Source organism: Sinocyclocheilus grahami, unplaced genomic scaffold (assembly GCF_001515645.1).
Source record: "Sinocyclocheilus grahami isolate Dianchi unplaced genomic scaffold, SAMN03320097.WGS_v1.1 scaffold588.1, whole genome shotgun sequence".
Classification (NCBI taxonomy): Eukaryota; Metazoa; Chordata; class Actinopteri; order Cypriniformes; family Cyprinidae; genus Sinocyclocheilus; species Sinocyclocheilus grahami.
Window position 1 is genome coordinate 254065 of NW_015505767.1, and position 13280 is coordinate 267344.

The 13280-nt window shown below is 36.4% G+C and overlaps 1 protein-coding gene across 1 annotated transcript in view; it reads right to left on the reverse strand.

Annotated features, from left to right (window-relative positions):
- Positions 1-13280, reverse strand: part of LOC107557024 (neurexin-2-like) — a gene marked incomplete at its 3' end in the record, with an annotated part of 379214 nt that overhangs the window by 244246 nt on the left and 121688 nt on the right. The window lies entirely within an intron of this gene.

Genomic DNA, 13280 nt, shown 5'->3' on the forward strand with positions numbered 1-13280 from the left:
AAAAAATTAACAGTGAAAGTAACAAAAACTTGTAAAATACATTTTAATGGGCATAATTAAGTGTGAAAATAACCGAAGGATATACAGTGAAACCAAACATGATTCAGAGACCAGATATAATTTTTGATATTTTTTTTACTAATGGGTGCAGGACACTATCGCTCATTTATGTAAATGAGGATAGCTAAATAAAGTAAACTGTGACAAATCATACCCCAAAATTCTTCATACAGTTGACTACCAGTAAAATTGATACAAATTTGGGACCAAAAAGTATTCAGACCGAGTCTGGGAAAAAACATTGAAGTTGAGGTTTGCATGAAGCTGGGTGACAGCATGCCCAGGAGACTACAGGCTGTCTAAATTAAGGCTAAAGGTTGCCCGAATAAGTATTGATAGTTGTGTAAATACTGTCATACTAACAGCGGTCTAATGTTTGGTTGACTGTAATCTATTACCTACCTTTCTATCAAAGTTATCTAACATTCTCAGTTCTTGTCATATTTTGTTACCATTTTCTAAACTATAGCGAATAAACTGTGATAATGTGAGAAATGTTGAAGGTATCTGAATAAATTTTGGTTTGACTGTATCTATTTGATAAATTAAGTTAACCAACTAACATTATACATACTCTTTTGGTTTCTGTACCCAATATTTAAAAAATTTACAAATGCAATAAAAATATTGGTATCGGTACTCGGTATCGGCAAGTACCAAAAATAAAAGTATCGGTATCGGGTGAGTACTGGAAAAAGTGGTATCGGTGCATCCCTAACAATGGGCATTGGTGATTGGATTAGCCTGTGATTAATGGGCCATTGATGCAATCTCTCCTGCCCACCATCTCTGGCAATCCTAATTACAATGGTCCTTTAGTTGTTGTTGAGGGTCCTATCACATCCGCTTAACCACAGTGGGACAAAGGGATTCCTGTTGTGACGTGTGGACTTCTGGTGCCATCATGTCTGCTGTTCACTACATTATTTTGTTTATTTGTTCATTCTTTTTTATTTGCTAAAAAGAAATATCTCAGTCATTTGTTTAAAATTCAAACTACATTAGCTGTGTTTTATGTTTTTAAATCACTAAAAAGAATTGACTCCGAGTAACTTGTTTGAAAATCCGACTACACTGATTGTTTTCGTTTCACTCAAAAAAAAAAAAAAATCAACTCCGAGTCAATCGGCTTTATTTTATAGCAAAACCAACCAATGAAGTGTAAAGTTGTGAAAATTGAAGCCTATATTTAAATGTATGGAGAATTGTTCAATTCAAACTCTTTTTCCTGCAGAAACAAAAAGCTCCTGAATGACAGGTGGCGGTATTTGTAAAATTTGGATTGTACCAAATTATTACAGGGTGTTGAACAGAATAAAGCAAGTAAAAAGAAAATTGAAGCAGACATGTCCAATTAAAGATACACACATGCTCCAACCTCACTGCTTCTGATGAGACAACAGGGCCAAATACGACACAGAACTCATTTTTAATGTCATGTGCGGCGGTGTGTTTGTGTGTCGTTTTTTCTGACAGGTTGGTTTGTCTCTGCTGCTTCTGGAGAGTGAGAGAGAAATATCAACAGCTGATTAAGTCAAGGCCCTGCAGCAGCCGAAGCCATTTGCTTTGCAGATTAAACATGGCTATGAGAGAGAGAGAGAGAGAGAGAGAGAGAGAGAGAGAGATAGATAGAGAGAGAGAGGAGCAAGGGAAAGCAATTCTATTGGAGTTAACTGCTATTTCCCCCTGCGTGCTGATTGAAGATGAGACTGACCACGACAGTAACGTGCCTCAAGGGACACCAGCATTCAAAGAGCACTAAATCAACAACAATAAAACTAGCACCAATGTTTTCAGTGAGAGTAATATAACACCTGACCAAAAAACAAATAAATGCATTTAAAAAATGAATAAATAACTAAAAATAAATAAAAAAATAAAAAAATACTGAAACAAATAAAAAACATTTTCTTGTTTGTTTAGCATGCAAGAGCACCTTGGAACAATTATTATTAATTTAATAACATGACCAAAAAACAAACAAATAAATATAATTTAAAATTCATTTAATGAATGAATTCATTAATTGAATGAGTTCTTGTTTGTTTGGCATGCAAGGGAATCTTGGAACGAACAAACAAACAAATAAACATACATATGTATGTATGTTTATTTGTTTATGAGGGGCCGTACAAGCCATAATTCATTCTGGCACTCTCACACACTTACATTCTCCTTTCAAATACATATATTTTTGCTTTCACACACATACATTTCTACTCTCACACACTTACATTCTCCATTCACATACACACATTTCTACTGTCACACACATACATTCTCCATTCACATACATACATTTCTACTCTCTTTCACACACATACATTCTCCTTTCACATACATGCATTTCTACTCTCACACACTTACATTCTCCTTTCACATACATACATTTCTACTGTCAAACACTTACATTCTACATTAACATACATGCATTTGTTCTCTCACACATATATATTTTCCTTTCACATATGCATTTGTACTCTCACACACATGCATTTCTACTGTCACACACTTACATTATTTATTTTCTTACATTTATTAAATGCTTATTTTGCTCGGTTACTGGCCAAACTAACCTTGAACAAACAAACAAAAAAATATATGCAACATGAAGCAACTGCACAAAACAAAAACATCAGACGGGCTGAATGAATATTTTATTAATACTCTTTATTATTATTACCTTAATTATATGTATGTCTGCACTATGACTGTAGGCTACTTTCTGTACTGGAAGCTCCTGACACCAAGACAAATTCATTGTGTGTGTAAACACACTTGGCAATAAAGCTCTTTCTGATTCTGATGAAAATGCAAATTCAATCTCTGACAGCAGATGGCGCTTTTAGAACACTAGCAGCGTTTCCTGGGTTATTGCTGTACGCAGCGCTGTGCTTATTAAAGGGGTCATATGATGCGATTTCAAGTTTTCCTTTCTCTTTGGAGTGTTACAAGCTGATTGTGCATAGATAAGATCCCTGAAGTTGCAAAGACTAAAGTCTCGAAACCAAAGGTTTTTGATTAGGCCTACTGTCGGTTTAAATGCCAGCGTTGCCAGATATTGAAAAACAAACAAAACAATCTAAAAATAAATAAACCGCAACGAGTCCAAATCTTGAGTTATGGAAATAATATAAAGATATCGCTGTCCCTAACTTGCAACCTCCCATTTTATTCACTTCCAAAATTAAGTGAAAAAAAATCCATAGATGCTTATAATACGTGTATCTGGCAACACGACTGAGGCTGAGCTGTGTCCTCAATCACAACTCGCTCAAGGGACAAGGCCATATAACCTTTTCACGATAATATTTATTTTTTATTTTTTTAAAACCCACAAACTCACATTGCTGAAATACTTCTGCGGCAGCCTCATCTACCTCAGCCATGCTGATCAGGACCTGTCCCGGTGACCCTGATCGCGCCTGACACTGCCTTCTGTTTCCACTATACTCTCTCTTACACATACTGTACATACATTCTTCTCTTACATACACATATTTTCTTCAGACATACATACATTCTATATACATGCATGTGAAAGGAGAATGTATGTGTGTGAGAGTAGAAATGTATGTATGTGAATGGAGAATGTAAGTGTGTGAAAGCAAGAATATATGTATGTGAAAGGAGAATGTATGTCTGTGAAAGCAAAAAATATATGTATGTGAAAGGAGAATGTAAGTGTCTGAGAGTGCCAGAATGAATTATGGCTTGTACGGCCCCTCATATTTGGTTGTCTTAGTTTGCCTGATCGGACGGACGGATGTATGTGTTTGGACCTTTTGCCTGCCTGCTCACTTTACCCTTCTGGATTGCCCCTGTAAGTGTTGTTAAATTGGACTGTTATTCGTTAACCTGCCTTACCAAGCGTTTTCTCTGTACATTCTGACTGCCTGTTCAGTGTATGATTCTGCCCGTTTACCTACCTAACGATTACCTGGATTATCCCCCTTGCTTAGTTTCAAAGGAGAAGTGCTCACTAACACAGATTTAGACAGATTTGTGAACAATATTTGAGAGAAATAAGCCTTTTGTGTACATAGAAAAAGTCTTAGATCTTTGAGTTCGGCTCATGAAAAATGGGGGCAAAAAAAAAGTGTTGCGTTTATAATTTTGTTCAGTGTATATATATATATATATATGTTTCCCTTTTTTTTGTATGCAAGGGGACTTTGGAAAAATTATCAACAAATAAAATATAATTATTAAAGTTAAAAATAATTTACCCATACATACACACAGACAGACAGATAACGTTACATACATACATATAATTACAATATAAATATATAAATACATACTTTTTTGAAAGTTGTATTCAAAATCCACATGCCCCTTCTGCTTCAGACCGTAATATTTGAGGTTTAGCATCTAATCATGTTCTATAGTGTACCTAATGGCACTGCCAGTGCCTACACACACATGCAGTAGTGTTGGGCGATATGCTCCATAGTCATATCGTTCTATCGTCAGCCTGTGAGATCGCCCGATACACAATATTGTCATGCTAATTTATTTAATTATTTACTTACTTAGTTTCATAGCCTGAGAGTGCATCAACTCCAGGGTAAGGCTAAAAGCAGCCTGAATGCCTCTGATTGGTCATTGCATTCCTAAACTCAACGGAATTGTGTGTGATCGGTTATAAAGCTCAACACTGTAAAAACACGTAAAAAGAAATATGATGGAACAAATAAGCCCTAATATTACTTAGATAATACTAGCCTGATGATGATAATAATAATAATAATAATAATCGTCTTGAAATTGTCAAAGGCATCAGACATAGGCGATATCTCTGACTATCGTTGATTCACAATATTGTCTACCTGCACAACTCTAACATGCAGTGCACACAATCTAGATTCATATTAAGGGCATGTTAATGCACAAGCTTGATGTGGAATGCATATGAACTCAATTGATTTGTGAGAAAAATATAGCAGAAATAAATTAAAAGAAGTTTCCTAAGAGGGAGATGACAACAGACTCAAAGCGGAGTCTCCCTGGTCTTTACTGAACATTCCCCAGCCCTATGGTGTCATTAAACCTCATCTTTAAAATATTAAAAGCACCCACAGGCCGCTTTGCTCTGCTGGATTTCACAGATGAAATCTGTCCTTGGAGGAAAAAGAGGGGCGTTTTCATACAAACAGTATGTCACCATACTGAGGACGGTTGCCAGCAATATGATCAAAGGGCTTACAACAAATGTAAAAAAATCTTACCGTGTGAAGTACACATAATGAACTCTAAAATGAAGGAAATTTATCTTAAATTGATTTTTTAAATCACAGCAGCCTTCGGCATTATTCAGAAATGAATTGAGAAAGCCTTCAATTCAATGTCTGAACTTGAACTGAATTTGAAACAAACATGATGTATAACTATGATTCAAATGAGAATTTGAGTTGAATAAAAAACAATATAACCATTTCTCAGCATGTTTATTAGCACAAATATTCCCAGAAAACATATTATATTGCACGTGTCATAGAACATTACATCTTCATCCAGAAATATCAGAAATCTGATGTTAATCAATATTTAAAAAGTCTCCTATTGAAATGTATGCTTTAATGTTTAAATTTAATCTTCATTTCAAGGACAACTCACGTTCCAAAATACTCATTAACCCAAACTCTTCAAATAGAGTTTAACATCAAGATATTATTTTCTAGACTAAGAATTTTTAATGTCAGTTTTTATTTACTTGCTTTAATATGTTACTGTTTTAATATTTTATACTAGTTACCTAATAGAATTTGATGCTGTTGTACGTCAAAATTTAAATTAGTATTGCTGGGTGTGTTTGTCATTTCAACAATACTAAATTACACTGAAGTACAATACAATAAATGCCTAACAAGTAGTAACTGTGTGACTGTTTAAAATAGCTTTGAATCGCAATTCCGTAAATGCCTTTTCATGTCATTCCAAATGAGCATCCTGTGTGCTGTGGCCAATCTGAATCAAACTTACTAATGATCTGAAATTAAGCCAAGTCTTTCATTTTGAATTTTTCCCAACCCTGTATTACAGATCAACCACAGGTATCTTTAAAGGTCCACTGAAGTGCCTTGAAACACGCAGCATTATGCTATGTGGTGACGTAATTTCAACTGAAACAGGAAGACGGGCTTTTTAAATAGCCAATAGCGTTTCATTTATATCACAGCTTTGGCCAGAGCCTTTGAGATTGGTAAAGCCGCATTTGACAGCTTATAACAGCCACAGTCTAATTAGATTAGTCCTTAAATTCAATATGAAACTGTTACCAAAGTAAAACAGTGATTATAATGATGCTGAGGATGTGTATTTTGAAAATTGTGTCATTTATGTTGGTGCAGGACACCGGTGATATCTATTCTACTTGTTAGTGCTGTTTGTTAACCGTTTATCCTCCTAATCTGATCCAAATCGCTATAAAATATAGCATTCTGTGTAGAATTCAAATGGGTCCAATACATTTTGTGGTTTTGTGTGCAGGGTGACGTCATCAAAACCGTTGATTCATATTGCCGGAAGTGAGTTTTGAATGCGTTTATCTTCTAAATATGAATTTTGTCATCATTCTGGAGCACACTAGCTTATAGATAACTATAAGGCTAACATATTCATACTAAAAGCCAAAAAAATATATATATTTGATTTCATGGGGACTGTGACGAGTGGGGGCGGGGCCGAGAGCCGTGGGAATGAAGCGAGGCCGGTGGAGTAATTGATAATGAGCGACACCTGCACCACTCACCAGTTTCGAGTCCCACGGAGGAGCTCTGGAAGGATAAAAGGAGAAGTTACGACAGTGAAAGAGGAGAGAGGACCAGGCCTAGACTTTATTTTGTGTTTTGTGTGTTTTATTTTATTAAAGTTTTGTTCAAATGTTCGCCGGTTCCTGCCTCCTTCTTCCCCTGACTACAAACTGTGTTACAGGGACTTTAAAGGAATAGTTCACCCCAAAATGAAAATTTGCTTCCCTTCTGGCCCTCCAAGATTTTGATTACTTTTTTTCCTACATCACTTGCTCACCAATGGATCCTCTGCAGTGAATGGGTGCCGTCAGAATGAGTCCAAACAGCTGATAAAAGATCCACAAGGAATCCACACGACTCCAGTCCATTAATTAACATCTAGTGAATTAGAAAGCTATATGTTTGTCAAATCCATCATTAAGGAGTTTTAACTTTCAACTACCACTTCTGGCCAAAACACGAGTCCATAACCCATAGTGAAAAAGTAATTCCCCTGTTGTCCTCTCACATCAGCGTCCGCCAACATATTTGTTCAGAAAAGTCTTGGACTGTTTTTGCTTGTAAACAGTGCTTGATCCGTGTATATTTCTCTCCTGATTCAGCTGTGATAGCTTTTTCACTGAGGCAACTTTGGTTTCGCTGGAACCAACGGTTTGAAGTTAAAAATATTTTGATGCCATTTCACTTCACAAGACATTAATTGATGGACTGGAGTTGTGTAGATTACTTGTGGATCATTGTGATGTTTTTTTTTTTTTGATCAGCTGTTTGGACTCCCGTTCTGACGGCACCAATTCACTGCAGAGGATCAATTGCTGGGCAAGCGATGTAAGGCTTACTTTCTCCAAATATGTTCAGTTGAAGAAATAAACTCATCTACATCTTCCATGGTCTGTGGGTGAGTAAATTCTTAGCACATTTGTATTTTTGGGTGAACCATTACTTTAATATCTTTAAATGCCAGTTAAAGAATCAGCCAGCCACAATCTAAAATAGAAAAAAAAGTTTGCCACTAAAGGAAAGTGTTTTCCATCAGAAATATTTAGAGGACCGACTATGCTGAACACTATAAATAAAAGTCCCAATCGTAAATTAAAATCCCTCTCTTTAACATTTTGTCCTGCACGGTCAATAGACATTCACAATATTTGTTCCACGCGCAGCCTTGCTTAGCACCCTTGGTAAAGCCCCGTATCTCCAAAGCAATTCATCTCCTGCTGTAATGCAGCATATAGACTTGCAAATAGGTTATCCCTTGATCTGGACTCTTGTTGTGAAAAAAAGATAATCCCTGTCGCAGGCCATGGGCCTCTCATAAATAAAAGTTAGTAAGAAAAAACAATACAAAAATAATACAAACTGTTCTGGCAACCTTTGATTCTTTATATCTATAAGGTGTTGTGTTTAAAATGCAGGTAAGAACGCTATTCCATTCGTGCAATATTCCAGCACGATCATGCAGCTTTCTCTTGGGGAGCTTCAATCAACAATCCATCATTATCGTCGCATGAGCATATTTCACAGAGAGGAGAAAAGATTCTCACAATCACAGCCTCAAGGGAAGATCATTATCTGTTGAAAGAGAACAACCTGTGCAATTATTTTTATTCCAGTGGACTGCTACCACTTGCTGTTTATCATTTTAAAACACTGGAAAACTGAAATATATACAGTTGTGCTCATAAGTTGTCATACCCACATTTAAATAAATAAACGGGTAGGTAGGTAGGTTTCTTTCTCTCAAAATATTTAGATAGGGTAAGACTGTGTATGATTTTACATTTTGCGCCAGTAGTAATAAATAAACTAAATACTAACAAAAATTATTCCTATTATTTTATATAAATAGTAAAGAAAAAATAAAAATCTACAAGTCATTTAAATACTTATGAGTAGAACTGCATAATGAATTTGATCATCATGCTGATAACTAATAACTTCACCATCCACAAACATGTAATCTTAACATACATATGTCGACAAAAACCTGGCACCGTTTCTACCACAGTAGTGATGACCGAAGATTGAAAATCAGTGCTCATGGTGAGGCTTTCCTATATTAGTTAGTGTGAGTGTGTGTGTGTGTGTGAAAGAGGGGGCAGGTGCTGTGGTTTTGTCCTCTGAACTTGTCATCACTGTGGAAAGCTAAAGAGATTTTGTGACTGGCAGAGGCGCTCTGGGGAAAAAACAAGGTTTCCAGAAGTGTCGGAGGGTAAATGGAATTTCTGATCACAGCAGAGTAAACGTAGTGAACCGCAAGACAACAGAACTGCCTCAAACAAAGCTCAAGCAATCACTGCATACTGGAAGACTATGTGCAACCTAGACAATCAATGAACACATCAATACTTCATAATTGTTGTATGAGATACTGTATGTATGAGTCACCAAAATGAACATTTAAACCTGGAACCTGAAAACTGAATGATGAGTCTCCTGGCCTGTATACTACATAATACATAATCAAGAAAGACAAGGCTGTTTCAAAAGGTTAGTAACTTATGCTGTGTGACGAGTGGGGGCGGGGCCGAGAGCCGTGGGAATGGAGAGAGGCCGGTGGAGTAACTGATAATGAGCGACACCTGCACCACTCAACGGTCTCGAGTCCCACGGAGGCGCTCCGGAAGGATAAAAGGAGGAGTTACGACAGTGAAAGACGAGAGAGGACCAGGCCTGGACTTTATTTTGAGTATTGTGTGTGGCAGTCATCCGCGAGGGGCTGTCGCTTTACTTTCATTTTGTGTTTGTTTATGTTATTAAAGTTTTGTTTAAATGTTCGCCGGTTCCCGCCTCCTTCTTCCCGACCTACAAACGTTGTTACACGCTGCTACCTAAAATACCTATTTTAAAGGGGTCATATGATGTAGCTAAAAATAACATTATTTTGTGTAATGAAATGTTTATGCGGTTTAAAGTTCAAAAAACACATTATTTTCCACATACTGTACATTATCGTTTCTCCTCTGTGCCACGGTGGGGGCCTGTTAGAACGAGCCGTTTTAGTTTACTCTTAACTTTTATAAAGAATATCTCTTTGGATTTGAGACTTGTCTTTGCAACTTTACAGATCTTCTTTATGCACCAAGAGCTTGTAACACTCCAAAGAGAAAGGAAAAATTTTAATCGCATCATATGACCCCTTTAAGTCTCATATGTTCACCAACATATGAGATCAAAAATATCATATTTGATAAAATACAGTAAAAGCAGTAATTTTATGAAATATTATTACAATTTAAAATAACCACTTTCTATTTTAATATATTTTTATATTAAAAATGTATTGCATCCATGCTAAATAAAAGGTAATTATTTCTAGATAGATAGATAGATAGATAGTCCAAATATATTGACAGCTTCAGTATTATGCAGCGCAACATGTTTAGTCACTTCTTGTCTGCATGATAAGGTGACAGCAGTTCTCAAACAAATGTCATCTCCACCGCAGGAGCAAATATCAGTAGACTGACTCAGATGTGCTGGAGAGATGAAACGGGGAGATTCCAGACCCCACAGCATCCACACGGGCTTGTGTCATTAGCAGAGACCATGACTCAAATCAATGTGTGCGTATGTGTGCCGTTTACATAAAGCCATTGTAGGTTGACTTGCTGAGGCTTTGGAAAAGGTTCAGAGTAAGAGTTGTGGCTTGTTTGCAGTAAAACCTGTTGTGATTAGTATATAATCATCTGATCACGATGATTTGATCTAAATTACAAACCTTGTGCACTAGGGTTGGGCCGATAGACGATGCCATCATCCATCGCCGATGGCTGACAGACATCACGATGTTGAGCCGGCATCTTGATCCCCCCCCCATACCCCCCGCATCCCAATTCCATGTTCGGAAAGGAAATTAAGTGTACTATGGAACCCCTATAAGGGAATAAATAGCCTACGAGATGGGAGTATAAAAAAAAGTCAATACTTTCTCTCCGCAATTATATTGTTGGGTAATTATACTGTATATAAATTGCGGGCATCAGGGAGCCGCTACCAACACGCTCTCATTTTACTTTCACGATCACACAGACTATACTATGGAGCGGCCATACCTACCACACATTTTACAAGATTAGTATTTGTCAGTGGTGCTCAGTGTCTGCAAATCATTCACCATTGTCTTATCAGTCATCTCTCCTTACTCTGTGTATGTGGTAAGTGAACTTTCATGTACTGTAATGTAACAGTCTACTGCTAGCAAGCGGTTAACCATATCCCTTTGGTGGCTCCGTAGAACGCTTTGTTTTCCGTGCCTTTCTGCAAATGGATTCCCGCATCGGGCACACCCCCTAACCCCACCCCCCAATGTCATCGTCCATCACAATGTTTCACTGTGTTTGAAGTAAAAGTGGTCAATAATGGTTCAAGCCATTGTGCAACTGTGAAAGCTACTCTAGCACTACTCATTTTCATTTTAAAATTTGCTTAATTGCAAATATTTTTGGCCATTACAGGTTATTAAAGTTAGCAACAGTGACACAGAAGAGGGATTCCTTCCATTTCAGCAATCGAAAAATGAAAAATATGAAGATCAACAAAAACTACAATCAGATACACACAGAAACCAAAAGATCTTGCTTTATGTGAAAAGGTGGCATGTGGGTTTAAAATTATGCATAAAAGAGAAGATTTTAGGCAAGAAGTATCAGTAATATATAGTAATATCCAATTATATTACTATATTAAAACATATATAGGCTATTTTATATATACAGTACATAATGATATTAATAGGCTATTATTACACCAAGTGCAATGTATTTACAATACTACATTCATTTTTTATCATTAATAAAATTCAAAATACTACTACTACTCATTTTTTTTTATTAAATAATAAAAAGATTAGACAATTAAACTTCGTTTAATTTAGGTTGGTGTACTAGTGCAACTCACCTTTAAATTTATTTGCATAAACCATTAGCCAAAAATTCATGATCATGACAGCCAGATTTTGCAGTGTACTACTTGGAGTGACGAGGAGAACGAAAAGCACAGAGACATGGTATAATGTTGGAACCATGGCTTTGTGGTGAGCACATGTGCACCAAAAGATTGAGTTGTGGTGCTCATGTAGGCAATGGGTTTAAATCATCTAAACCGTCCTGTCTTCTCATCTTTCTACTACTCATATCAATGAGTAGATAAAAAAATAATAATAATTGGTGCCACAAAGAAAAATAATAATAATTGGGACCAAAACAACATACAACCCACAAAAAAATAAACCGAGAAGGCTTTCAGCAATGTGAAATGAAAGAGGAAATAAGCATTTATCTATATTGTTCCTGATTGAGGCAGGCATGTGTTGAGTGTGCTCTCTGCCCACACTAACAGTAATCAATAGGCAACATAACGAACACAATGAACCCGTCTGAAGTGAATCATGACTCCCTAACAGTCTCACAGTAGGTATCCACTTATTCATTAAAATGCTGAAGAAACTAATTTCACAACATTATGAAAACACAGCTCTTCCCCTCCTCTTTTATGCTGTGATGATTTTAACCCTCCGGTGCACAGTGGCCACAACAGCAGACAGATCTTAACAGCCATTTCAGAGGGTGATGTTACATCTGCACCACCATAGGCAATTATAATTGACCCAGATTAACCTCTTTATATATGTCAGTATGTTATCACAACATAAATAGATTCAAAATGCCTTCAAAAAGTGATGATGCACCAAGTGAAGAAAAAATATTGCCATTATTTTTATACCAGTAGACAAATGTCTTATATTTCTCAGAGAAAAAATAAATGGGAATGATAACATTTTACTTTTTCTTTTTTACAGTGAGATTTGTAAATCAAAGGGTCGCATAATAGACAAACAAGGGAAAAAAGATCCTAGAATCTCACAAATGTTTTTATGCGCACACACACACACACACACACACACACAAAACCCAGATGATTAACAAAGGCCTAAAAATAGTGTAAAAATATTATTAAAAAATGTATATAATTGTCACCCTTAAATGTCATGAAATAATGCTACATGCAAAAACATTCTAAAATTAAGCTGCTTTTTCTACTTGCAATATATACATTTGTTTTGTTGATTTTGGTGTGAAATACGACCTGGACATTTCCTGAGTTTTCATGCAATTTTCCATGGACTTATCTCAATGAATAAATAAGCTCTTAGCAGATCTGACACTCTGATTGTCACCAAGCACACAGTCAATCAGGTGACCTTTTCAAAGATCAGAACGGTTGGTTTACGGCTGCATTGATTAATGTCCTCTTCAGGAGGTGATCTCCCTGAGAAAAACCACAGGGTGCCCTAAACAATGTCAACCAATAACAGTGTCACTACTACCATCTGGTGCTCTAGCGAACAAAAAAAAGCTTAATCAGCAATCAGAGGGTTAATAATATAACAATAGAGTGGAGGAGGGGGAAAAAAAAGTATTCCAAGGTCATGTAAAAAAAAAAAAGAAAAAAGGAAAAGGAGGA